This window comes from Carassius gibelio, chromosome A8 (assembly GCF_023724105.1).
Source record: "Carassius gibelio isolate Cgi1373 ecotype wild population from Czech Republic chromosome A8, carGib1.2-hapl.c, whole genome shotgun sequence".
Taxonomy (NCBI): domain Eukaryota; kingdom Metazoa; phylum Chordata; class Actinopteri; order Cypriniformes; family Cyprinidae; genus Carassius; species Carassius gibelio.
This window is the reverse complement of record NC_068378.1, coordinates 10,149,938-10,158,118: the sequence shown is the minus strand read 5'-3', so window position 1 is coordinate 10,158,118 and position 8,181 is coordinate 10,149,938.

Genomic DNA, 8,181 nt, shown 5'->3' with positions numbered 1-8,181 from the left:
TGTCAGTCACGGTATACTCACTGATTTAAGCAGTTTAATCCATTTTTATTATAGTTTTTTTTTTTTTTTTTTTTTTTCAGTTCCCTAACAATAAATGGGTCATACCAGTGACGTCAACTAAAAGCTTCATATGAAATTGTTAGTTAAACGAGAACATTTCTGTTAACAGAAAAGAAACAGTGGACTTAACATGGGCCTTTTAACATAGATCTTTAGAAAATAGGAAGGAAGCCAAGTGATGGCTTCAGTGTGGTTTAATGTCAAAATAACAGATTTTTGTCAAATGGTAACACCAGTGACACAACTCCAGAGGGCCACTGTTTTTATTTTATATTTTATAATATTTAGCATTTTGATTTATAAATAAATTATTGTATTTTAAAATGGAAGAAAAAAAAAAGTTTTTGACTGCAAAATAAAGCACTTTCCCTCTGCACATGGCTGTGGGGTAAAACAATTTTGAGGTGCTTGTAATTATTTATAATTAACTAAAAGCAAATATTGTCACAGTTATGGCACAAGAAGGTATTATTTGAATATATATATATATATATATATATATATATATATATACAAACACACATATATATATATATACATATATATATATATATATATATATATATATATATATACAAACACACATATATATATATATATACATATATATATATATATATATATATATATATATATATATATATATATATATATATATATATATATAAATTGTAACCCTAATGTGTTTTTTAATTGTAATATTTCTTTAAAGGCTAAGGAAAGAAAAATGAGGTTTGATTAGCGAAATCAGGCAGTACCGCAGTCCTCTGTTGATGCTCAAGTCAACAAAAGAGCTTATCCTAGTAGTTGTAACGGGAAACAGGTCAATTTAGCTCAAAGGGAATCATTTAAGATTTTAAAGGCAATTTGAACAGAATCACTGTTTCACGGCTGTTCACGGAGACGCCCTGCGATTCAGTGAACGAGCCGTTTAACATCAAATCTGCGCTGGATACTAATATCCAAACTATAGTGAAACCACTATCAATTAGCACAGTAACCAGATCGGCAGTTTAAGACATTAACTTGTAAGCACAAAACACAAGATACTTCTCTTTTCAATATGAATAAGGCTTTATTAGATAAATCTAAGACATATAAACTAATCTAACACATAAACGTACGCACTCACACATTCACACAAGTTGCATGAAGGTCGAAAGTTAAGGAAAGATGAGTTTAAGAGAATGGAAATATGGAATCCCAAGTTAACAGCAATACGTTAAATTGCATAAACATGAACAACCATCAATCGCGTAATTAGCGCTCGCATTGAGTTCCTCAATGGGGTTAAAATTATATTAGATACACCAGCACAACAAATATCTGGGAATACGTTGCCTTCGTTTGCTGTGAAAGGGATTCCAGTTGAAAGGGGTATCCCGGTGTCGCTGATTGGCTGGAAGTTCAGTTGGCTGAAGTGACGTCTTGGGGAGCCCGTGCTTGGGCGTTGGCTGAAGCTGGAGTTGTGTGGCTGGTTGGAGTTCAAACGCGCAGACGAGGTCGACGTTACAAAACTTAACTCAGAACACGAAACTCTCAAATGGAAAAGAAAAGAAATAAAGTTTGACGAGACTAGGTTGTGTTCCTTCTCATTGTGGCATAGTAGCAGCAGGCAGGCACGCTGGAACCGCGCTCGAAGAACCATGATGACTAACCACATGGCTAGATGCTACAAGCTAAAGCTAGGTAGCAAAGCTACAAGCTAAAAGCTAAGAGCAGGCATGACTAATAGCATGACTGATAGCACGAGCAAGGCTGGAACTAAAAGCAGACTAAAAGCAAGGCATGACTGATGTCCAAAGTATTTAAACTTCCTTGTGGGCCACCCCTCAAATGTTGCCTTGACCAATCAGATATGGTGGAGGGCGGAGGAGGAGACCGGCGTCTACCGTTCCTCAAGGCCCGGAGAACGTTCCCGAGCGGGCCGCTGCCGTCCAGGAGAACATTCCCGAGCGGGCCGCTGCCGTCCAGGAGGACGTTTCCGAGCAGGCAGCTGCCATCCAGGAGGTTCGAGAAGCCAAGGTCGGTGCCCGATGCTGTTCGAGAGGCCGAGGCGGTGCCCGAGGTCGTTCCCGAGGAAGTGTCCATTGTTGTTCCAGAGGCCGAGGTGGTGCCCGATGCCGAAGCAGTGTCCGTTGCTGTTCCGGAGGCCGAGGCGGTGACCGAGGCCGTTCCAGAGGCGGTGCCGGAAGCCGAGGCGCCTCACGTCTCCACAGGCAGTCCAGAGTCAAGTCAGGTGCCCATTGACTTTCCAGAGTTGAGTCAGTTCCCGGTTGACCCTCTAAAGTCGAGTCAGGTGTTCAGGGACCCTCCAGAGTCAGGGTTAGTCACCGTTATTTGACTTTCCAGAGTCGAGTCAGGTACCCGTTGACTTTCCAGAGTCGAGTCAGGTACCCGTTGACTTTCCAGAGTCAGGGTTAGTCACCGTCGACCTTCCAGAGTCAGGGTTAGTCACCGTCGACCTTCCAGAGTCAGGGTTAGTCACCGTCGACCTTCCAGAGTCAGGGTTAGTCACCGTCGACCTTCCAGAGTCAGGGTTAGTCACCGTCGACCTTCCAGAGTCAGGGTTAGTCACCGTCGACCTTCCAGAGTCAGGGTTAGTTACCATGGACGTTCCAGAGGTTTGTTATCCCGTGGGTCGGACCACACGGATGTGGTGGTCTTCCGCTCCACCCTGGGGGCCTCTGGCATCGACTAGGAGGACGTGGTGGTCTTTCGCTCCTCCCTGGGGGACTCTGGCCTCGATATATATACATACATGCATATGTTTAGCCAATAAGTATTTTTGTCATAACTGAAATTCCACACTTACAAAAAAGTACCATGGTATTACGGTTTTCATTTTGTACCATGCACCATGGTATTATTTGAAATATTATTGTATATGAAAAATATGGTAATCATTTTATTATATACATAGTATATACCATGTTATTACCATCACTGTGCCATGGTACCCCAACATCTAGAGTATTTTTTTATATGATATTTAATCATATGATATATTGTCATAAACTTCCTCTATCAGTTTATGGCTTTGATTTAGAAAACTGTCTATTGACTAATACATCGGTACTCACATTCTTACTCACAGAATGTCTTAATATTGAAGGCTACTTCGCTTTCTTTTTTTTTTTTTTCTTTTTTTAGTCTTTGCCTGAAATGTCCACTCTATGGATGACTACTTCCCCCTATGGCAAGATAAACACACTGTTTCATGCCTCAAAGACTTTGTTCACTCTAAGGATTTAAAAGTTCAACTTCAGAGGAGGTGAATAAGTGAAATAAGGGATTTATGTATTTGTTGTGAATTTTCATTTCTCTGCAGATGCTAGAGTGTCGTTTGGGGTGGTGTGTGGAGGGACACAAGCTGTGATGGAGGAAGTTCTGTAGAAGGTCAGGCCAGGTTTACTTTGATGAAATCTGACACTTATCCTGCACCCCTGCTCAAGTCAGACATAATTAAAAGAGTAGTTTGACCAGAAATGAAAATTGTCATTTACGACCCATTCTAAACCTGTGACTTCCTTTATTCTGTGGAACACAAAAGAAGAGATTTTAAAGAGATTTTTGTTCTTTTCCATGCAATTAAAAATGCAATGTGTCTGTTTCTCACATAATAATTAATATGGAACATTTTTTCGAAACGTTTGTGCTCCACAAAAACTAGGAAAGTTGTATAGGTTTGGAGTGAGGGGTGAGGAAAGGATTTTTAATTGTACATGAACAATATGAAAGAGGATTATATAAGTTTATTGTATATTGTAATATAGGTGTATTGTGGATATCTTTTTCTAAGAATAGTCTTTACTAGTCTTCTAATCTGTACTGGATAAGATGGTCTGGATAAGCATATTAGAATGATTTCTGAAGGATCACATGACACTCAAGACTGGAGTAATGATGCTGGAAATTCAGCTTTGCTTCACATGAATAAATTATGTTTTAAAATGTATTCAAATAGAAAATAGTTATTTTAAATTGTTATAATATTTCACAACTTTTTTTATTACTCTTACTGTATTTTTGAAGATTATACATTTTCCTAACTATTGACAAGTACTGTTCTCTTCTTTTTTCATCTGTGATTGACTGAATCTGCACCCAAAGCCTGACAGCTTTGGTTTCAATTCATTAGCCAGGTGTTATAGACTCATGTGATCTGTTTGATTAGTTCAGGCAGACTCACACACTTTTGACAGTCTTAAAGGAATAATTGTCACAAGGGAGCATAAGAGTGAAAAGATCCCTTCCACTTCAAACACATCTCCAAGAGAAGACCCCATGCTGCTGCCTTTACTGACTAACCTTCAACATCTCCTGAAAGACAACCGAGGGACAGGGGATGTAAGGAAACCCTTTAGTTGCAATAATGTGGAAAAATAACAACACTGTGTCAGCTTATTCTTTTTTCAAAATCATTGTTAGCACAACCCTCCCCAAAAAATCAAAGAGGACCTTATGTCTTATACATGTGCTGTGTGTGCGTCTGTCTGAGTTTGAATAAAGGGAGCTTTAGGATGAGGCTTCACAGCAAGACAGAGGCATAGTCCAAACTTCATGACTTTTTTTCTTGACAAAATACAAACACAGCTTCAAATACCAGAACCACAGTGAAAGTCTGGGATGTAAAATGTAATTTGAAGTTGGGTGGGGAGTTTTAAGGTTTTGAGAAATGTAGAAACATCAAGGTCACATTGAAAATAAAAGTAAAAATAAAAAAATTCTGAAATGTACATTTTAAATGTTACTTTTAACCATTTTTATTTTAACAATATATTTTGTAATGAAAATGTTTTTGAAAGTAATGTTTAAAAAAACGTTGTCCTCCTCTTCATCAGCCTGACTTTAAGTGTTACTCGGTGATTGCATTGCGGTGCTTTTATTTGCGTGGCTTGACTTGTTTGATTTACAGATTTTGACGGTCACTGACAGCTTTGATGTCTGGGATAGAGTGGAATTGTGGTGAAATGAAAATGTTTGAACATAATCACTGGGGTGAACCTCTATTTCAAGCCGGTGTAGAAATCAGACTTATCATGTTTCTTTACATGTCAAACGTGTCAACTCACTTTCTTCATCTCTCTCTCTCTCTCTTACACTCAGGTTTGCTGTGGTGTTCACTGATAAACTGAAAGAACGTGCCGAGGTGCTCTTGGTAAGAAATGTTAGGGTTTGTGGCTCTGGGTTCTTAGAACCTCTGTTGTTGACATGCCAGAGCAAACTTTCAGCAGCTGTCAAGAACACTTTTCATACATGTACTAGATATGAACTTCTATGCAGTAAAGAAGTTAAAAAAGTTTTGAAATCATCAAAGATAGTATTGACTTTTTGTTGCATAAGAGAGATTGTTGTGTAAAATATATCCATACCTGTATAGAAAATAGTCATTTCAAATTGTAATAAAATTTTACAATATTACTGTTTTTACAGAATTTTTATCAAATGCAGCTTTGGTAAGCAAAAAAGAAGTAAAAAAAATAATAAATAACTGTAGTGTATTTAGTAGGAAATGTCTTAATTACATTTTAAAGTATAGGCACATTGAAAGGATATTGATTAAATGTGTTAATACAAATGCCAGTGTTTATTCCTAATGGGTTAAAGAAGAAGAAGAAAGGAGGGAGACAGACGAGTTCTGTGCTAGCTGATGCTTTATAATACAAAAGGATTTAACAGCTACAGATGCAATATACTGCCTTCAGTCCTGTAATAGCACAACATTAAAATAACTATTTCCATGTTTTATCCTCAAATGAAACCCCAAACACACAAGTCAAGGCAAACAGGGTTAGTTCAGTCTAATGTTTTTTTTCTTTTTTTCTCACACACACACAGCAGGGGTCTCCTTCTCCCAGGATTGATAACATCCAGCCAATTCCCCCTCTGTCCGTGTGAAATTATCCACTTTATCTCAACCAGCCATTTACATTTTATTCTTTTATTACCTTCCTCCTGTATTTATTTATTTTATTTTTTTCCTCAGCTGGTGTTGATTTAGTCAAATCATATTTTTTTTCTGTTATTGTATTAGCCAACATATGTTTTGGGCATGAACTCTGAACAGGGATAACTATTATCATAAAAATAGAAATACTAACGATTGACATCTAGGTCTATTTTCATCTTCAGGGCTTCCAGGGTAATTCATAAAGTAATATATTAATATCTAAAATTAGTAAAATAATAGAATTAAAGATATTTAGAATTAATTAAGAATTATTATTATTTAAAAAAAATGTTTCCCCTAGTAAACATAAATGAGTGGAGAAGTCACTTAAATGAATTGGTCCGTAGGTTGGGAACACACATCTCACACTACTACTAATGTCCAGTAGGGGTCAAACATTAGTTTCTTGACCATTTGTTCCAGGTATGTGAGATCAAGAAGATCTATATACAGCCTCAAGGTAAAGATTAGTAATACTGCAAGCTGTGGGCCAACTGCATTTTGAAAGGGCTTTATATATTTTTGAAATATAATATGTTATGTGATTCCTGAAACATCTACATATTTTTTCAGGGATTGAGACCATTTTCGGCTGGAGTGACTTTTTACACAGTACAGGTGCAGCTTCACCAATACTGCTCTCTTAATAGACATACAGGTAGAAGAGCATTAGATGACCAGGTTTTATTAATATCTTGACATATGCATTCATCATTATAGTATTCAAACACTGATGATTTTTATAAGCAGCAGATGTCACCCCATTAAATATACATGTGGTCTTCAGCCCTCAACACACCTGAAAGAGGTTCAGGAGCTCTCAACCTTGATTATACACAACCTGACCGCCTTCAGGAGTGAAGAGGGTGTGAAAATATATTTAAACTTATGATATCACTATTGCCTGTTTTGGTGATTTAAACATTTAGTCCATCATTTCCATTTACTTAGAGGTTTTGTTTTTTGCTTACGCTTTCTTTATGTTTCAAATAACATTTAGAAAGGTTTGATGGTTTTATAGAAATTTGAATAAATGTCTTCACAGTCAAATCACAGTTTTGTAGATTATTCTCACAGATATGCCATGGTCTTTTCGGACAGGATAAGTGATATTGAAATTATTTAGGTGGGTGTGTCTGCTGCGCACTTGCCAACAGAGTTAACTAAGCCAACAAAAAATATACTTCTCTATGTAAATAATTATGCAGGAAATATTAAACATGGGCATATAGCTGAATCAGAAATTGATTTGAATATAGAATTAATATAACAGTAAAATCTTCTGTTAATATGTTGTATTGAATTTCAACGCTTATCATTCATCATCTTGGAAGAAAAGCTCATATCTTTAAGACTGTATGCTAGGTGTTATTTCTCTGAATAAGTTATGATGCATGTGTGTTTTTTTTTGTTGTTGTTTTTTTTTTTTATTGTCCAGATTGAGCACCAACCATTTGACTCTTACGGATCATGTAAATTCTATGGCGTTGTACTAACATAGCATTTCATTTGCATAGGGGTATAATGTAATGTATGTTTAATTAATTATTAGAATGAACCAATTGTCACACACCTGGACTCATTTAGTGTTTTTGCCCCAGTGACCCAGTTTCTGTCTTCCGTGTTTAGTTTAATTAGTTCCCAGGTGTGTCTATTCTATTCCTCACGTGTTCCATGTCCCTGTTAATTTTAGTCATGCCATCCACCTGTGTTTCCCCAATTATCTGTTGTACATAAGCCTTGTCCTTTCAGTTCTGTTTTGTCGGGTCTTCTCACTTGTGACCACTTGCTACTTACGTGTGTCTACCTCTGTGCTCCATGTTGGATATCCCCTGTGTTGGATATATTAAAAGCCTTATTCCGTTTATCCTCGACTCCGTATTCCTTCAGGCAGCGAAAAACCGTGACACCAATATGGTGGCGTGGTAGCTTCACTTTACTCTATTATAGTTCGTATGTTTAATGCATCTGTATCACTTATCCTGTCCGAAAAGACCATAAACATTGCAGATAACACATGAAGTAACAATAAATTGACATAAACATAAAAAATCATAATAATAATAATTTGTGCCTGATAAGCTTCAAATCTGGAAATTTTAGGTCCAGTGTTTTGGCTGTTGGTCAGTGATGCTCTCAGCTGGTAAGGAATAGTAAGATGACTGGTC